Here is a 21,450-nt window from a genome sequence, read left to right as displayed (position 1 = left end):
TTTTAAGACCGAGCCCTTAAATGGCTGCTGGCTTCTCTTAAGAAACCCCACATATCTGGAAATCTCCCCCCCCCCTTAATGCTAGTCATACTGGCTCTTGTACCTGTTGTTCCAAGGCCTGAATTGCCACCCTGTGGACATGAATTGTAATGTCACTACATTGACTGTGTTTACCTTGGAACCTGTCTTGGAAACATTTTAAAATGCCAGGTGGGGCTTTCTGATCTGCCTGACAAAGTCCCCTGGTCATCTGAGGGGAAGTATCCCAAAACCGATCAACAGTAAAAAGAGCTGTGTTCTGGAGTGACCATGCATCTATCTGCATGGTTACTTTCTCTGTAAGTGGTTTAACAACATTGTTGGGTCCTTGGCAATAGAGCGTGTGCTTAACGATGCTAGGCCGTGCATTACTGAAACAAAGTAGTGTGTATAGCTCTAGTATGCAAAGGCTCTTAAAAATGATTAGCTACTTTCAACCCACATTGCACTTCTTGGGGAACATTAACCCTTTTGTGCCAAGGGAATAGACACTGATGTTCAGATTATATGCACACTAATTTCTAAAGGGCTTCCCTATTAAATAAAGGTAATGTCTTACAATTAAAGACAAGAACAGACTGTAGTTGGCCTTTATGGTGTGTAAGAAACTTTGTTGCTTATTGTACAAACATTCCACAGGCATTTCTTAACCTGTCTGATGACCTTCAGCTTGTATAACCTAGTTATATGGGTTGGAGATGAATAACATTTAAACTCACCTTTATGTTTGAATAAATCATTTGAAATGTGATAGGAGTTCAAATCCAAGTCATCCTTAATGACTTGCAATCAATTTCTAAGCGGGATATTTCATACAATGGCTAGTACTCGGAAAGCCCCGCCCACTCATCTGCCCATTGGTTGGGCTGGAATGCTATGCAATTCTATTACCTTTCATGCTTTTCTTTCCTGTGTGGCCAAGGTAGCCATACGGGAAGCGTATTAGCTGTGTTCTTTCTCAAAGACCATTTGTTTCATATTTTCAATCAGGTGAAAGTTTTTATTCAGTTCGAGTAAAAAATAACATTCATCTCACCTGAGCGACACAAGGATTCGCAGATACGTCGAGCACCCAGGTATGTTTATTATTATGAAGTTTAGCAGGTGTATCGGTATCGTACTCTCCACCAACCTGTTACAGTTTCGGTCCTCCTGGCCAGGAATAGTTTTGCTATTTAGGATACTGACTATAAAGCTGTAGGGGAGAGTGGCGTAAATTGAGCCAAAGGGTTCAATTCAGCCACCATTGTTTCTAGGAAACCATACGCAACATTAATCATTAGACCAAATATTTAAGAAGAGGTCATCATTTCAAGAAGTCTGTGATGGAAAAAACCACATGGAGAAAGTGGTAAACAAGTTGGGTTCAAAAAACTAATTTTCACCAAGTCAAATTAATGAATTGTGTTAGAGGTTTCATGATGCTTATATCTAAACCGAAGTAGATCATTTTAAATGTGCAATATGCAGAAATCACTCTGCCATTTCCTGGTTGCAAAAATTTGAATAGTTCGCCTAATTTCAGTTTGTGGGAAAACAAGCATAGTGTAGAGAATCATTGTACCATTTAAACCGCTGTGAAATATATTTTCAATAACCAATGATATTGTATTTTCAGCTGTTTGAAGCTGGTGTAGAAAACCAAAAAGGACAGAAAATTCAACTTAATTATGGAAAGCATAGAAATATTGCACATAGAACATATCTACCGCTTCTTAGACTTGCTTTCATTGAAAAGGACAGATCTGTAACTAACATTTCTATGTGAATTTGGTATGGCTGCCCAAAAAATTATATATTGCAGCTATTAGATTGTTCTATACATCGGTTGGGGTCTCTAAGCTTTATTATGAGGTCCTAAACCTAGCATAAGTGTGTCCTTATCGTCAAAATGTTTGTCCTGAGCAAGTTGAGCCAATGGCCATGGGGTAAGCCCATGGCAAGTTTAGCAAATGTAAGTGTTTTCTTCCCAGGAATAATTCAAGGCATTATCATTGGAATATGAGTTAACAACAGGTCTTGGCCTATGTTTCAATTATTTATTTTTAAGTACAAAGTGTTTGTTAGGTGTTTAGCCTGTGTTGAATTGTGCTTAAAAGACAAAAAAAGCAATTGTGATTGTGTTGAATTGTGTTTGAGAAGTAAAGATAGACATGGTTTTAAAAAGGTAGTGGTAATATTTTATTCAGTACACGAAATGTGTAGGTTAACTTACCCTGTCCCATTGGCTCAACTTAACCCATAAGTTCTGCCAAGAAAATACTTTTTTGGGAACAAGCTATGTTTTAAAAAGTACAATATTTACATTAATTCTGAATATTTCCAGGGATACACAACATCCTGAAATATATGTAGATATAGCATCTTTGTTAGAAATAATACAATATTTCCCTTGACGAAGTGATGCTTAATGTAAAGAGACCCTATCGTTTGATAATAATTATCAAAATTGCACTTTTATTGTATCATTGTTTTCAAAATGCTTTATTTACTGAAAATATTTCCCAAACTGTATCTACATAAGTATAATGAAGCATTTTTGCTGTTGTGATGTTTATTAAATGGTAAAATTACATAACTACATAGTAATTGTAACCATCCAAGTACAATGTTTTGCTTTACACCTAGGCAGATGTCTTAAAAGTATTTTCAGATCTGCTAATGGGACTGAGATTATAGTCTAATTGATCATGCTTAGGAAGTTGAGATTGAAAATTGATTTAGCAAAGGAATTTCTCAAGAGGCGTATTGGTAAACCATCCCTAAGCAATATATTGATCTCCTCCACTATACCATTTAATAATTCTATGTATTATTAGTTTATAATATATTTGTATTTTCATGAGGTTATAACTAATATACTTTAACTATAGTGTAGACTAGTTCTGTAATGATGGGCCAGTCTATCAACATATCATGTCTCAAATTGAAGGAATGCTGTCACTTTAGATCTGGTTGAATAATGCAAGGAGGGCCTTTTAGGCTAATGACTTTTGTATGTTTAATTTAAAGTGGGAACAAAAATGACACCCATTGTTCTGTGTTGTTTTGGGGGAAACCAGACACTGGGGTTTTGTCCTGATGCTGAAACTAAATCACTCATGCGTGGTGAACACTGCCTCTCTGTGTCCTGTCCGGTCTGGCACGCTCAGCAGTGGTCAGGACACAACTCTGCACCCACAGGTCTGCCAGGGAATGCGTTTGCATACACACTTGCATGCAACACACACACTCATAGGCGAAACACATGCAGCATACTTCTCGTCCCCCACGCTATCTCTGGCACTTATTTTCTGTCGCATTCTCCCTCACCCTGACATTGTCCGTCTCACCAGTACATACCTACATAATGCAGCAGCTCATCTTTCAAGTACAGTATTCTGTACTGTTGAGTATGCCTATCATCTGAAAAGGCTGATCACCCTGGGTCAGTCAATCAGTATTATGTCACAGTTGAATACATCTCCTGGAAGTACCTGAGAATTTCCAACTTGTTGTACTTCCCAGACTCAGTATGATGTGTTTTGTGTTAGGATTCATTAGGGATGTGCATCTTTCCTTTTCAAATTAAATAACATTTTCTTTGTTACATATGCCAAATACAACCTTATTGTGAAGTGCTTACAAGCCCTTAACTAACAATGCAGTTTTTAAAAAGTAAATAAGAAAAATGTGCTACATAAACTAACGGAAAAGGGTTAGTTGAGGTAATTGAGGTAATATGTACATGTAGGTAGGGGTAAAGTGGCTATGCATAGATAATAAACAGAGTGCAGAGTCCGGGTAGCCATTTGATTAACTGTTCAGCAGTCTTATGGCTTGGGGGTAGAAGCTGTTAAGGAGCCTTCTGGTGCCAGACTTGCCGCTCCTGTACCACTTGCGGCTTTACCCACTATCCTCTGTAGTGCCTTGTGGTCGGTCGAATGTCGAGCAATTGCCATACCAAACGATGATGCAACCAGCTCTCATGCTCTTGATGATGCAGAAGTAGAAGTTTTTGAGGACCTGATGTCCCATGCCAAATCTTTTCAGCCTCCTGAGCGGGAATAGGTGTTGTCGTGCCCTCTTCACAATAGTGCTGGTGTGTTTGGACCATGATATACCCTTAGTGATGTGGACACAAAGGAACCTGGAAGCTCTCAACCCGCTCTCAAGACGATTCGATACGTACCTAGACGTTATACGTTACCTCTAACGTTTGTTGCGTAAACACATTCATTTTCCTTTCTCAATTCTAATCTGCTCCTGATGGAGCTCATGAGCTGGGCCTGTCTGAGCTGACTTCTCTCTCTGTGTGATTGTGTGTGTGAGTGATGTACATGTCAGTGATGTATGTAGGCACCTACCCTGAGCCATAAGGAAAACTGGGCATCCCCCACTCTCAGCTAAGGGGCCAATGTTTGCCTTTTGTCCCCCCACCTTTGATCTGAATTCACCATCATAGTGTTTGAGCTATTCATGTATCAATATATATATATATATATAAATATTTTTTTTTTTAATTGGCTATGACATGGCCAATGAATATATAGCACAACTTTGTATTTCACCCCATCAAAAAAAATCTAATGGTTTAGACCGTTTGTACATTTTTACAGAGAACTTTTCTATCCTTGTTATGAAATTGTAAACTTACCCTGTATATCTACAAATGACCATCTACACTGATTGTTTAAAGCAAAACTACCAATACTATTGCTTATGGTGAACCTGAATATTCAAAATAAAATTGAATGTAGCCTAAGCCCCTGATCAACAGATAGGATATAGCCAGATGTTTTGTTTCTCAGGCGGTAGCTTAGGCTACTTTATTCCGGTAAAACACCATTTTCAACAGCACATTTGATAACAATAACCTAGCGATTTACATTGGTTGTCACTCACCTAATAAAGCCCAACATTAGGCAAGCCATTTTACAAACATTTGACTGCTGAAGGTGACATGCGGCCTAACTCTCATTGGTCAGCACGCAAAGCAGGGCACAGTGCGCAGTTTGAGTAGGCTATTGATATTGCCTGGGTTGTTTAGCTAACTAGCTAAATCTCCATAAATGTTTAATGCTTTTCGACCTGTCCCCAAATTAATATAATTGGTTCAGAGTTAGTTTTGATATTTTAACCTGCGTGTCGTGATCGCGTTTGCTGTGGGGGGACAAAATAAATGTATGCACGATGGTGCACGGGCAAGGGCGCTGTACTGCAGCGCCAGCTGTGCCACCAGAGACTCTGGGTTCGCGCCCCAGGCTCTGTCGTAACCGGCCGCGACCGGGAGGTCCGTGGGGCGAGGCACAATTTTGCCTAGCGTCGTCCGGGTTAGGGAGGGTTTGGCCGGTAGGGATATCCTTGTCTCATCGCGCACCAGCGACTCCTGTGGCGGGCCGAGCGCAGTGAGCGCTATCCAAGGTTGCCAGGTGCACGGTGTTTCCTCCGACACATTGGTGCGGCTGGCTTCCGGGTTGGATGCGCGCTGTGTTAAGAAGCAGTGCCGCTTGGTTGGGTTGTGTATCGGAGGACGTATGACTTTCAACCTTCGACAAGATAGTAGCTACTAACAATTGGATACCACGAAATTGGGGAGAAAAAAAAGGGGTAAAATTCTAAAAAAGAGAGAATTAATGAGCGAGCTAGGACAGATGTAGTTAATATAACTTTGTTTAGCACTTTTGAAATGTACAGCGACAGAATTCAGAACATGGGCCGTTCTTACAGTGTTCTACCTCTATAACCAACTCAGAACCATAGGCTAAATAAAGGGGGCATATATCAGACAATGAAAGCTCTTGCAATATTCAATGATTACATTTATCTAAAACAGGTTATAGGTGACGTGTGCACCACCAAGTCAGAACAGTAGGTGAAATTAAGAGGGGTAAATAGACCAAATTATTAGCGGGAGGCATATGGGCTACTAACATCTTATTACACAACATACACATATGTATATTGTAGCTAAGAAAGTAATACTATCTCCCTGGCATATTACATAGTTTATGCGGCAGCATACATAACATTTTTGGACTCTTGTTGGGCTGTGCTCACTTGAACAGGTGGTCCTTCGTGGGCAAATTCTGTCATTAAAGTCTGGCATTCTCTGGATTGATGGTGCTTTCAAAACAATTGGGACTTCGGAAAAAAACATGGTCGAGTCATGATGACGTTGCACAAGTCATGAGCGTTGCACAAATCATGCTTATTTGACAGCATGGCCAATGTTGAATTTTTATCATTTTAAACTTGGAAAATAGCCCCTTAATCTGAGATTTGGGACCACACAGGCACTCCACTGAATAGCAAGCTAGTGATTACTTTTCAATGCTTCCAGTTAGCCACTGTCACTGATTCTTTCCAAACTGTTCCTTGTGGAATTTGCAATTTCCAAATGATTGTGTAATGTTTATGTCCAATGGCCGATGATATGTTTTATCTATAATTTATCATAATTATTTCTCTTCAAATGACAAGGATTAAAAACGATTGGCCAATAGATTTTCAACTTGATTCATGATGATGACTCCTAGCAAAGATTTTGCAAAATATGTTGACATGTTCAGTTCAATGAAAGCTACTGCACATATAACGTGATTTGACATAATTCTATCTGTGGCCAATGACCTTAAGCCTTCATGGATGGGCCCTTCTAATGTAACTCAATGGCAGCACCGAAGGGACTTGCATTTTCTAGCTCTACCCTTGGCGGTGATGTAGTGTCCCTATGAGTGACAGAACATTGAGCCAATCACGGCGCAACACTCCATATTGTCTGCTGGCTTGCCCCACCACCACAGAAAGCACTGAGCTAGGCTGAAACACCTGCGTTTTGGTGCTGCCTTACTCAAGAAAACAAAAAAGAGACCATGTTTGTATGCAGCTTTATTAACTCATGTGTATATATATTTTTTCTTTATAGTTTGCACACTGATATGTGACAGGTGTTAATGCATAAATAACATGCAAAACAGGCAAGCCCATAAGTGTTTTGATTGATTATTTTGTGTGTCCCAATCTTCATATCACTTTCACTTTGGTCTTCCAACAACATACTGGAGGAAATAGTTGCTCTAACTGCTTTGTGAATAGGCTATGTCCCCAATCCCCTAATCTGCATCGGATGTGCTCATAAATATGCTGCTACTCACAAAATGTTTCAGACATATCAAGTTATGATGTTTTGTGCATTTCATCAAATGTGTGACTTTCCTGTGTTTGGTCTGGACTGTCTTCTTACCTGCAGCGAACCGCACCACGGTACAAATTGAATCGGGCCGAAACCACCCTTTCTGAGCAAACCACAGTGTGTTGTTTAGTGCGAATAGTGTTCACACCAGTCCAAGCGAACCGAACTAAGGGAGTAAACGCACCAGAGTTTGGAAAAACCGCACCAAACCAATTTGGTGTGAAAACCGCACCAAACCATCCTACTGCTGCCAAATCCACTACACGATTTGATGCCAAACCAGTAAGTCATGGCAAATACCACGGCAAATGCCACAACAAAAGTCACTAAACCAACATAATTAGATGCACAAACACTGAGCGTCGCCTGGAGTACTTTTCCACTGTTGAACAGGGACCAGCCTCCATGTCAAATAGATCAGCTATTGTTCTGCAGGCCATAACAGCAGAGGCATGATTCATTTCAGTGCAGCAAGAGTTCGTATTTCATCATCCGGCATCAGTTTACCTAAAACACCCATGGCTCTACTCAAATTCTTTAACCTTCCCTAACCCTTCCCATTGTCCCTCTGTGAAAGAGTTAATGAAGTCACCGACACACATCTGTCACCGCTATCCTCTCCTATTAACTCATGACAGGGTGCAGTGTGCAATCAGAATGACAGGAAAACAGAAAATAACCAGATACATTAACAGTGGGTATGTCTGGACACTGTAATTTGATTATCCAGGCTGTGGTGCATGTGAGTTACAGTTCGAGAGAGCAAAGATCAGCTATTGGCAATAGAGAGGAATGTAGATGGCCGTTAATCCTGCCCCATGTATAATGGACCGGGGTCCAGGGCTTTTATGACACGGTTGACACAATATTGATGTACTCATGGTATCACCTGACTGACATAAGGAGGAACACAGAAGATAAGACAGTTTCAATAGTCCATTGGCAGAATTGTTTATGACAGTTGTTAAGAGTGCTCCACTAGCACTCTAGAATTGGAAGTGGGATTTTTACTCATTTACGTTTTAGTCATTTAGCAGACGCTGTTATCAATACCTCATGTCTCATTCGCAGTCATTCGATTAGTGATGAACTCCTAAAATGATAGGTGAATAAATGTATTTGTAACTGATATCCAGAGTGGTCTTGTGTGTGGAGGCTTGATATCCAGAATCCTCTCACTTTCATGACCCATCACTGCAGGAACATGACAGACCCTAACAGTAACTCCTGCTGATTGGCTTTGACAAGGTGCAGCATGGGGGATCCCTCCAGAGTGCCGTGTTGAGTGTATCTCCCTGAGAGAGATTGGGACTGACAGAGGCCCACTGGGGGTGACCAGAATGTCTGGCATTCCATACACACTTGGCTGTGCGCACTAAGGCTTACTCCTGGGAGACAGGAGAAAGTACCACCACCTACAGTTCTCAGGCAGCACTGTGCTGCTCAAAAGGGTCAGTGTCTCATTGAAGAACCCTCCCCCCCTTTCGCTTCTCTCCTTTCCCCACCTTTAAGTTCCTCTTTGCAGTTACAGTAGAGCCCAGGCCCTCATCCGGAGGAAAATCATTGTATCTAGACCTGGCAATCAGTCAGTGGCTGTGAGTTATTGTCTGATCCCTTTTGTGAGAGAAATAAAAAGGGTTCTTGTGGAATAGATCTAGATGGAGAAAACAAAGTCATCAGTGGTCAATACGAGACCTGGGGTGATGGACATGGGTCTATTTAGCGTATTGTGTACCCAAAGGAATCTCCATGTGATCTGCATGGTCAAGCTTCTTGTGTCACGTGTGTCCACAGTGAAGGTCCGTACCTCATTTCACTGCTATGCAGCCCTCCTAGGACCTTGCTAATGGAGCCTGTAAAGCCTTCAACTGCCTCACTAACAGGTTCTACTCTTTGCCCACAACTAAACCAACTGAAATGGTCCGGACTTTGTTGATATTTTTTTACTACAAAGCCCATGTCTCAAACATTGTAGTGTATTGAGAGGGCCGTGGGGTGTGAGCCAGTGTACTTCCCTACATGCTGGCAGTGAGGCCGCCAGGGGGAAGGTAAGTTTTCATAGGCTGTGATGAAAAGGCGTCCCTGAAGGCCTGTCACCAGGACTGAGGCTGAAATAATATGGTTGTCATATTAGCTCATATAAGAGGCCTATTCTCTCTTCCCCTATTTTTTTCGAAACTCATCACATTCTTCTCATCTGTTTTTCTCGCCTCTTGGGCTTTCTTTCATTCATTCCAGGATACAAAGTTCAGGCAGTGTTGCACTGTGGCAATGCTACAGGGTGAAGTTTAATCTCTGTGTGTTTTGTTTCCTAGCCTTCTCCCTCTAATTGGCTCCACTCTGTATGAAGGAAATTGCTCTAATAGTTGGCCTTTGTGATCAGCCAAAATTAGCCACGCAAGGAGGCTGCACACAATGGAGATTACAAATCACTTGACTCCTCAGAATGGTTATTACGTTTATGTATTTTTTAAAGCAGCCATTGTGTGGCTTGCAAGAGTTTAATTTAATCATGTGATGGTTTTACAATGGGAATCAATTGAGAATTTAGGACTATGGTTGGAGGTGGAACTATAATTAAAGGGACAGCGTTTACATTCTTTCAGGCCTCTGATTGCTTTATCGCTATGGAATAAGTACTGTTGAAACAGCAGCCAACTGAGAGCCTAAGAATCCCTGTTTATAGGCCTGGTCACAGCCCCGTGACGAGTCGCTGACATTAGCAGGAATTCTGCTTCTCATCAGGAAGCAGACTGACAATGTAAAAACAGCCTATCAATATGTTTAGCAGTAGGGTTCATTGAAGTCGACCCCATTTTGTCATCCGTTAGTGATCCGTTATCAGAGGAGTTTCAGCCATAATTGGGTCAGGGGGAAGTACTTTTGAACGGTCCTCTTTTTTTCCTGGTTGCTGCCATGTTTTGCAAGTCAAATCTGATGCAACGCTAGGCAAATTATGCTGACCTGCCGCTGTGAACAGGCCAGTGTGACAGGTTGCCTTATTGTGCATTCATGTTCAAAAGCGTTATTCATTCATACATTTAAAGGAGAGATTCCGTATCCTCTGGCCCAGTTAAGCAACATATCGGTAATGTCCCATTTTTATCTTGACAATTTTTTTTGTTTTGACTGGACATTACTTCAGCAGCATGTATCCATGCATGTCCCTCTGTATTTTTTCATTGACTTTGAACATGCTACCTAAGCATTGTCCCACACCACACACAGAGTACATGAGGGAACGTGTTTGGTTGCTCAGATAAGGAGGGAACGCAGTCAGCAGATGTTGATGATCATTCAAAAATGATTCATAGCCCTCTGTCGGGAACTATGGACTAGAGGTCGACCGATTAATTAGGGCCGATTTGAAGTTTTCATAACAATCGGAAATCGGTATTTTTGTGCGCCGATTTTGCCGATTTTTATTTAACTAGGCAAGTCAGTTAAGAACACATTCTTATTTTCAATGACGGCCTAGGAACGGTGGGTTAACTGCCTCGTTCAGGGGCAGAACGACAGATTTTCACCTTGTCAGCTCGGGGAACCAATCTTGCAGCCTTACAGTTAACTAGTTCAACGCTATAACCACCTGCCTCTCGTTGCACTCCACAAGGAGACTGCCTCTTACGCGAATGCAGTAGAAGCCAAGGTAAGTTGCTAGCTAGCATTAAACGTATCTTATAAAAAACAATCAATCAATCATAATCACTAGTTATAACTACACATGGTTGATATTACTAGTTTATCTAGCGTGTCCTGCGTTGCATATAATCGATGCAACGCTGGGGGATGATTTAACAAAAGCGCATTTGCGAAATAAGCACAATCGTTGGACGACTGTACCTAACCATAATCACCAATGCCTTTCTTAAAATCAATACACAGAAGTATATATTTTTAAACCTGCATATTTAGCTCAAATAAATCCAGGTTAGCAGGCAATATTAACCAGGTGCAATTGTGTCACTTCTCTTGCGTTCGTTGCATGCAGAGTCAGGGTATATGCAACAGTTTGGGCAGCCTGGCTCATTGGGAACTAATTTGCCAGAATTTTACGTAATTATGACATAACATTGAAGGTTGTGCAATGTAACAAGAGTATTTAGACTTAGGGATGCCACCCGTTAGATAAAATACGGAACGTATTTCACTGAACTAATAAACGTTTTGTTTTCGAAATAATAGTTTCCGGATTCTACCATATTAATGACCAAAGGCTTGTTTTTCTGTGTGTTATGTTGTAATTAAGTCTATGATTTGATAGAGCAGTCTGACTGAGCGATGGTAGACAGCAGCAGGCTCGTAAGCATTCATTCAAACAGCACTTTCGTGCATTTTGCCAGCAGCTCTTCGCAAGCACAGCGCTGTTTATGACTTCAAGCCTATCAGCCTAATGGCTGGTGTAACCGATGTGAAATGGCTAGCTAGTTAGCGGGGTGCGCGCTAATTGCGTTTCAAACGTCACTCGCTCTGAGACTTGGAGTAGTTATTCCCCTTGCTCTGCAAGGGCTGTGGCTTTTGTGGAGCATTGGGTAAACGCTGCTTCGAGTGTGGCTGTTGTCGATGTGTTCCTGGTTCGAGCCCAGGTAGGGGCGAGGAGGGGGACGGAAGCTACACTGTTACACTGGCAATACTATAGTGCCTATAAGAACATCCAATAGTCAAATGTATATGAAATACAAATGGTATAGAGAGAAATAGTCCTATAAATACTATATTAACTACAACCTAAAACCTCTTACCTTGGAATATTGAAGTCTCATGTTAAAAGGAACCACCAACTTTCATATGTTCTCATGTTCTGAGCAAGGAACTCAAACGTTAGCTTTTTTACATGGCACATATTGGACTTTTACTTCTCCATTTTGTTTTTGCATTATTTAAACCAAATTGAACATGTTTCATTATTTATTTGAGGCTAAATTGATTTTATTGATGTATTATATTAAGTTAAAATAAGTGTTCATTCAGTATTGTTGTCATTATTACAAACAAAAAAAACAAACATTGTCCGATTAATCGGTATCGGCTTTTTATGGTCCTCCAATAATCAGTATCGGTATCGGCGTTGAAAAAAATCATAATCGGTCGACCTCTACTATGATCTGTAAGAAAATGCATTGTGTTGTACAGTGTCATATTTGGAGTAGTTCCCTAGGGATTTCTCTCTAAATCTGTAAGAAAAGCCATGCATTTTGGTCAGGTGTGTTTTGATCGTTTGAGCCAATTTTGCCCCATTTTGTGACAACTAACTCAGCCTGAAAATCAGAACGGGACAGAGTAGTTCACTTGTTTTATTTGGTGGTGCTCATAAAATTGATCAGAACTTAAGAATTAGGGGAGCCCACTCGAAATGTGATGTATAGTATATTGTTCCAAACAATATGTCTTATAAATGTACAAAATAAAAACGGGTACTTTTAATATGTTAATATGTTTTATGTTGAATAAATTAGGATTGTTCACATATTTGACATTTATATCTAAAAGCATAATTGAATCCTACAGACGAAGAACTATATATGTGACATTAAAAAAAAAGAGAGATAGACATGAAAAATCATTATTGGACACCCTTTTTCGACAGTGAACCGGTTTCACAAGCTTTCCATGCGCTAATTAACAATAATTGTAAATTTAAAGATAGGCTCTCGTAGAATAACCGTTTATGTGCACCACTCAGAATGGACGGACAAGCGCACAACTTTTCTGTTGCTGATGAAAATCGCCGAAATGTGGGAAAGAAACGTAAAACACAACTAAAAGAGTGGAAAGACAGGCAAAGGAAGAAATGACGGGATCCGGGAAAACCCTATACAAATCATAAGGGTCAAGAAAGAACTGGGAAAAGCTGTCCAAAAGAGGTATGTGGAAGAACCGTATATCAAACAATCAAGCTAGCTAGCTATAGAGTACAGTAACTAACATGTATGTTCTGGGTTGTCTAATTTATAACTATAGAGAAAACATATTAGCTAAAGTTCGTTGGCTACTAACTTATACATTATCATTACAAATGTTATTGCTAGATTATAGAAGAAACATAGCTAGCTACTTTTTCTCCATCCACCGGATGATTCGACATGGCTACACCTGCATACATGTGTGTTTGGAATGAGGGGATTGCACACCGAGGGTCCATTGAGGGGGCAAGCTGCAGATTGAAGTGGGTGAAGACAAAATTCATGCCACTCACCAAATCAGAGGTGCGCAAGTTGATCATCTTCAGTGACAGATGCTGTGGGCAGAATAACAACTGACGGATGCTCAATCTGATGTCGATGCTCGTCTCTATGGGTTACTTCACCCAAGGTGAGCAGAAGTTCATGGTCTCTGGTCATTCTTTTCTTCCTTGTGATCGATCTTTTGCCACCATCGAGAAGAGGCACATGGTGTCAGTCCTTCATACACCTGATGATCTTTCAAAGATGATACTTGAAGCACAACCAGCAAAACCATTCAAGGTGATGAGGATGCAATGTGAAGACTTCAGGCACCTCCCAGATTCTGTCCTCAAGCGACCAGCTGGACTACAGACCACCTCAGTGAGGTGGTTAAAAGTCCCAGGTATTGCATAGAGAATAGTTTACTAACATCCCATCAACACGCAACATGTTGTTCTAACAATAAAATATCCTAATGCTTGACTGTGAAAGTTATTATTGATGTCAGGAATTTAGGATCAACTCTAATTTCAGTTGAGGATCCTTGGAATCTGTACGCCAGACAGAGCCACAGTCTATTTGAGGGATGGAAATCGTGGCTGATCTCCAAACCAAAACAAGGAGCTACACCTCAACCTCCCTATTTTGCAAGCCACTACCCTAGAGCACATGAGAGTCCTCTGCCCATCAAAAAAAAACAAGTACCAAGATCTGATGACCTGCTCAACTACTTGCCAGCTGCTTCACGCTCTTTTTATAAATCACTTCAGAGTGAATCATTTGTTGTTAAACCAAGCTACATAATTAACCGTTTTTTTTCTGTGAGTTTATGATCCCCTGAACCTGTATAGTATGTTGAATCTGAATACATTTCAGAAGACATGTCACCCCTGTTGTAGGAAATTAAATGTATAGTAGGTGTCTATGTGAATCAATTTGTGTATGATTTGAACCAGCACAATATATTGAATTAATTTAATTTTAAGATGTTGTTCCTCGTGTAGAAAATGTTATGTACAATGTGTTCTGTTGAGAATTATTTGGTGTGTGATCATTTGGACCTTTTTTAATCTGAATTAATTAAAAACAAATAAGTCATCACATACAGTATGTGAGTATTCATTTGATCTTGATTCCCTTTTTTTATTCATTACAATATACAGTACGTCTCTGTCACCACATTTAGCATGAACTCTAAGCAGTTAATACTTATTTACTGCCGTCACCTCAGTACAGAAGGACATGTCTTGCCTTTAGCATGGGTTTAACGCAATTCAAAACCTAATTGCTGATCATAGTGTTAAACGCAAAGAGAATGGTTTTCTGAACGTTTTGTAATGTTGACCTTAGGGACCTGCATAATGGACATGCATATTGACACATCACATTGATCCATTTTTAATATGTACAAGTTGTTCTTGTTTTGATTGAATTAATTTAATTGTATTCTATTTTGGTAGTTCTATGGTATGTTCACATTGAGGGCTTCATTTTAAATGAGACTAAGATTTCATGACTCAACTTTTAAGACAAGTCATCAGTGCTAAAGTTGATAGACCACCTTTAAATGAACCTCCATACTAATGAATTAACTGCATATTGCATTTAAGTTATTTACATGAAGGGCATATGTACTTGAAATTACTTAAAACATAATATCAGGTGTTAAAAAAGGACATCTTATCATGCAAAACGTCACATATACTGTTCTTCCACAAACTGAAATCATCACTGGAGATAAACTGTTTTTCCGCATTCTAAAAATTAAAACGGAAATAAAAAAAAGTATTTTTTGAAATAACAAATAAATATAATTTGTTGTTGGAAGATATGGGTATGGTGAATTATTTGTCAACCATAACACCTAATGTGGTACACACAATTAATAATATAAAAATAACTGATTATCTTAAAATGGAAAAATTGTCACATATATGGTTCTTCATCTGTAGGATTCAATTGAGAAATACTTAATCAAAGCTGGCATATTTATGACATTTTGGGCCTTACCCAGGCCTCCTTTAAGACTCCATATTGTTTCATCCTGTAGGTGCTACAAAGCAACAAAAATGTCATATGAAACTTTATCAAAATTATATCAAAGTTCCAGAGTGGGGTCAATGCTATTTTTAAAGATATTGCCCATTTGATACAGAGAAATTGGCATGTTAGGCAATGTAACCAATCACAGCCCTCCTTTTACATATGACAACACTTTTTGCTTTGTAGCACCTACAGATAACACAATATCAGGCCTGGGTAAGGCCAAAATATCATAAATATGCCAAATGTAATTATTATAAATTATTTATCATTTATGCTTTTAGATACAAATATATGTCAACAATCCTTCCTTCAAAGGACTATTCCATTTTGTGATAATCCCCCAAATCATGTTATTTTTTTGCCTGGGTTTTGTGAGGTAACACTCCATAGGGGCTATTGGGAATGGCACTATTTTGGATCCAATCTCAGATATTTTTTAAGCCTCTCGGTAATCTGATGGCGTCAGTGGCAGTCATTCATTTGTCACTTCTTCCCTTGCATAGTTTTATTTGAGTGAATCTGGCCTTAGCCCTCAGGTCTGTCCGTACCTGTTCTCCTGTCTAAAAGGCAGAGAGGGGAATGTTTGGAACCCAAGCCAGTATTTGTATTCCCATCTACTAGTGGAGATAAGATGCCAGATAGAGATGTTACGTAATACTACCTGTGCCAGTAGAGCCTATTTGCTTTACCTGAGTCAACCTTATCAAGCACATTCCTTTCCTTCTGTACAGTAATTGCCACTGTGCCAGTGCTCCTGAGTAAAGTGTCCGTGATAAGGCTTGGGTGAGAGTGCCATGTTGGCATAAATGCAGTAATGCACATTACATTGCCACGCTAACGAAAAACACCATGCCTGACAACCACCATACTGGAGGTTTGGGTTTCCATTGTCCACTGGGATTCAGTGACTAAGGAGGACACAGTTGAGTGGAAATCCTCTAATCTCCCTTGAGGACCCCCATACACAATGTTGTACACAATGGTAACCGTTGTTATTCCATCCTTCAAAAATACATACTTTTTTCCCATGTTTTACATAACTTTCCTTTACCACCTCCCGAGAGAGAAGGAGAGATTGTTATCCTGAGCCTAAGAATAGACAAACAGAGATACGTGTGTGGTAAAATGGCTGAATACAGGTAATTGGAGGGAGCTAGACATCTGACCGTGATCCTCCAGGCGCTGCACCAAGGTGTGAACAGCCTGGTAATAAGGGCACTTAGTCTCCCACCTCTGATGACAAAGGAAAATGTCAAAGCCCAAACGTGGTGTAGGCCTGCTATTGTGAAACTAATTACGCCGAATGTGCCAGTTTTGATAAGGCTACAGAGAGTGCTCCTACTTTACTTTTGGTACTTTATTTCTATATAACAAAGGGAGGACGGTTATAACAAAAAAGAAATTGGTCTTAAATCTTGTCTCACTTATCATTGATTGCTGTCTGTTTAGGACTGGTGTGTAACGTAAAACATATCAAGAACAGAAAGGCCCTCACACTGTATTCTCTCAATTACCACCTTTATTGACAACGTTTCGATCCACAAGGATCTTCGTCAGATCAAACTGTTATTTTCCAGTATACTTAATTAGCCCATGCAGCACGTACATTTTAAGGATGTGCGTATGACCACAAACTAAAGTACAAGTAATCATGAGAATTAGGCCTACTGATAAGGGCTTTTGTCAATCCCATGACTGTATGTGGTGTTAAATATATACTGGAAAAAAATACAAATATAAAGTGTTGGTCCCATGTTTCATGAGCTGAATTAAAAGATCCCAGAAATGTTCCATATGCACAAAAAGCTTATTTCTCTGAAATGTTGTGCACAAATTTGTTTACATCCCTGTTCATGAGCATTTCTCCTTTGCCAAGGTAATCTTGACAGGTGTGTCATATCAAGAAGATGATTAAACAGCATGGTCATTACACAGGTGCACCTTGTGCTGGGGGCAGTAAAAGGCAACTCTAAAATGTGCAGTTTTGTCACACAACACAATGCCACAGATATCTCAAGTTTTGAGGGAGCGTGCTGCAATTGGCATGCTGACCCATTGCTGCGCCCCTGCCCAGTCATGTGAAATCCATAGATTAGGGCGTAATTAATGTATTTATATTGACTGATTTCCTTAATGAACTGTAACTCCGTAAAATATTTGAAGTTGTTGCATGTTGCGTTTAGAATTTTGTTCGGTATACATGCTTTCCCAGTCCTGCAATAGCATTATTCATTTGCTCTCCTACAGTGCCTTGCGAAAGTATTTGGCCCCCTTAAACTTTGCGACCTTTTGCCACATTTCAGACTTCAAACATAAAGATATAAAACTGTATTTTTTTGTGAAGAATCAACAACAAGTGGGACACAATCATGAAGTGGAACGACATTTATTGGATATTTCAAACTTTTTTAACAAATCAAAAACTGAAAACTTGGGCGTGCAAAATTATTCAGCCCCCTTAAGTTAATACTTTGTAGAGCCACCTTTTGCTGCGATTACAGCTGTAAGTCGCTTGGGGTATGTCTCTATCAGTTTTGCACATCGAGAGACTGACATTTTTTCCCATTCGTCCTTGCAAAACAGCTCGAGCTCAGTGAGGTTGGATGGAGAGCATTTGTGAACAGCAGTTTTCAGTTCTTTCCACATATTCTCGATTGGATTCAGGTCTAGACTTTGACTTGGCCATTCTAAGACCTGGATATGTTTATTTTTGAACCATTCCATTGTAGATTTTGCTTTATGTTTTGGATCATTGTCTTGTTGGAAGACAAATCTCCGTCCCAGTCTCAGGTCTTTTGCAGACTCCATCAGGTTTTCTTCCAGAATGGTCCTGTATTTGGCTCCATCCATCTTCCCATCAATTTTAACCATCTTCCCTGTCCCTGCTGAAGAAAGGCAGGCCCAAACCATGATGCTGCCACCACCATGTTTGACAGTGGGGATGGTGTGTTCAGCTGTGTTGCTTTTACGCCAAACATAACGTTTTGCATTGTTGCCAAAAAGTTCAATTTTGGTTTCATCTGACCAGAGCACCTTCTTCCACATGTTTGGTGTGTCTCCCAGGTGGCTTGTGGCAAACTTTAAACAACACTTTTTATGGATATCTTTAAGAAATGGCTTTCTTCTTGCCACTCTTCCATAAAGGCCAGATTTGTGCAATATACAACTGATTGTTGTCCTATGGACAGAGTCTCCCACCTCAGCTGTAGATCTCTGCAGTTCATCCAGAGTGATCATGGGCCTCTTGGCTGCATCTCTGATCAGTCTTCTCCTTGTATGAGCTGAATGTTTAGAGGGACGGCCAGGTCTTGGTAGATTTGCAGTGGTCTGATACTCCTTCCATTTCAATATTATCGCTTGCACAGTGCTCCTTGGGATGTTTAAAGCTTGGGAAATCTTTTTGTATCCAAATCCGGCTTTAAACTTCTTCACAACAGTATCTCGGACCTGCCTGGTGTGTTCCTTGTTCTTCATGATGCTCTCTGCGCTTTTAACGGACCTCTGAGACTATCACAGTGCAGGTGCATTTATACGGAGACTTGATTACACACAGGTGGATTGTATTTATCATCATTAGTCATTTAGGTCAACATTGGATCATTCAGAGATCCTCACTGAACTTCTGGAGAGAGTTTGCTGCACTGAAAGTAAAGGGGCTGAATAATTTTGCACGCCCAATTTTTCAGTTTTTGATTTGTTAAAAAGGTTTGAAATATCCAATAAATGCCGTTCCACTTCATGATTGTGTCCCACTTGCTGTTGATTCTTCACAAAAAAATACAGTTTTATATCTTTATGTTTGAAGCCTGAAATGTGGCAAAAGGTCGCAAAGTTCAAGGGGGCCGAACACTTTCGCAAGGCACTGTACTTTTGCTTAAGCTCAAGACATTGCATATTTGAACTGAAAAATCATTGTTTCTAATGGGCAATAAGAATACCGTTTTATGGGGAAAATATTGTACATTGTGAGCTAGTTACAGATAGCTCACCTAATGTGTGATAGTATTATGAGTGCTGACGTGGGCCTCTGTCTTGTTTTTGTGTTTTGGCGTAACATATGTTCTATCTAGGAGTAGCCTATTCACTGACTACCCAGAAAGACCCTGTAATAAATTATCTGGGAAGTCAGGCACACTGCTGCAGGCACAATGGCAGGGTCTGGGGCCATCAGGGGGACATTTATGTCTCCATGGCCAGGCCAAACAGATTACACTGACTTATGTAACTGCTCAGAGACCACTATAGAGCGGGGACTCTTCTAGTTTCTGAATTGGACTGATTCTTCTGCCTGATCTCAGATCTGTAGATGCTTTAGCCAATTCATATAGCATATGGCACAACAACAGACAAATGTATAGGAGGGGTTTGGGGAAGGATGGGACTGCTGTGAGGTGTTTTGAAAAAGACAAGCCAGAAGAGCAACTTTCCTAGACCTACATCAGCCTCCTTTCAGGAAGTGGGTCAATTGATTGCTGTTTGTCTTCCACATCCTGCCATACTTTCTCTCCTTCCACACCTTCCATTGCCCGTTTCTTTCACTGCTGTATCACCATAGTTCTTGAATAAGGTGATGCTCAATGTGGATGCTGTCATTGTCTTATCCTCTGTGGAACTGTGAATGATCTGACCTTGTAGCCCAGGGTTTTCCACGTTTTCCACGAGACGCCATTCCCCCAAGATGGCCCAATTCTGTGTTGCTGTCTGACACGAAGTCTATGGGGCTAGCTGAAAATGGCTAGATAAACACACTAAATTTGCCCTTCCCCGCAGCTTCACATTGTTTGCCCTGAGTACCAGCAATACCTAGGTTTACCCCCTTGGTAGTGTCTTATTGCTATTTGTCTGCCTCAGGATGCTCTTAATACAAAAGTAATTGTCTTTTTCTGTGCCCACTTGAAGGTAATAAGATGTCATAAGTAATAACCCTGCTCTTTTTTCATCCTTACGCTCTGGGAGATGATGCTTTATTGGTTAATGTTTGACCAGCTTCAGCTTTGGGAAGATTCAGAATGCTTAACTGTGGTATTTTTATGGAGCAGAATGTTTGAACTTGCTCTCCGTGTGCTAAAAAGGTTAAATATCAACTGGTACTGGTTACTCATACCAGTGTGTGCAGAAACCGTCCAACAATGTCAAGCTGATGTCCCCTTCATGCTCGGTGGGCACATTGCAATATTAATCTGTGAAAATGTGGTGCTCGGTTATCCTGTCACTGTCACCCAGGGTCTGAGATGTTAAGTGGACTGCCTAGTGCATTTCACACTGTATATTTAGTTTTGGAGAAAAGATTTGCCTTCTGTAAGTTTAAGAAACATTGCCTTGTGCCTTGTAATTCCATTACCAAAAACCACTTATCTTAAAAAAAAATTCCTTCATGAGGGAGTTTAATGAAAGTTCAGAGAAGTAACAAGTAAAGGTAGACCTTCCAATTAGTTAGTGTTTTTACTGATATCAATTTTTGTTTATAAATTATTAAGTGCTTAAAACTCATAGTTCTGTTACCAAATCAATAACAGAATTACCAAAAAATCTGTAACGGAATTACTGCAGTTTCATTTGCTACAGTGGTACAAATAGGGCTGGCACAATTACTATGTAACCAAGGGTTTTGGATGAAGACCATCATGAAAGTAAAATGGAATGCAAAAAAAACAACGCTTTTTTTGGTGTGTGGAACGAACAGCTGACTGAAGACGGGACTGACAGGGATTTTGTGCGTTTTTGAGTCCGTTTTGGCAGTAAGTTGGACTCTTAATGACGTGATGAAACTGTTACTCCCACAGAATTTGTTCTATTTCTATGGTTACTTCTTGCTGAAAGGTCATGGCGAGAAGGGATAAGCAGATTTTGTTGTTGTTGCATTTTAGCTAACCCTAACCCTTTTCTTAATCTGCATCTAATTCTCCTAACCTGCTACATTAATTCTCCTAACCTTCTGCGTAAATTCTCCTAACATGCTTCAAAAAGTCAGATCTGACAAAAACTGCATCCCTTCTAGTCAAAACCTTGCTGAAACAAGCAAATTAG

General features: G+C 40.2%; 1 protein-coding gene across 2 annotated transcripts in view; it reads left to right on the top strand.

The window, feature by feature from the left end:
- Positions 1 to 928: 928 nt before the first annotated feature.
- shroom1 (shroom family member 1) overlaps positions 929 to 21,450 on the top strand; it is a 56,164-nt gene continuing 35,642 nt past the window's right edge. For both annotated transcript variants that reach the window (XM_021624129.3, XM_021624127.3), the window contains exon 1: positions 929 to 1,115. The gene's annotated coding sequence lies outside the window, so the exon portion shown is untranslated. The remainder of the gene's footprint in view (positions 1,116 to 21,450) is intronic.

The sequence above is a fragment of the Oncorhynchus mykiss genome, chromosome 12 (genome assembly GCF_057628025.1).
Source record: "Oncorhynchus mykiss isolate SJ-2025 chromosome 12, ASM5762802v1, whole genome shotgun sequence".
In the NCBI taxonomy this organism is placed as follows: Eukaryota; Metazoa; Chordata; class Actinopteri; order Salmoniformes; family Salmonidae; genus Oncorhynchus; species Oncorhynchus mykiss.
This window is presented reverse-complemented; position numbering and strand designations above follow the sequence as displayed.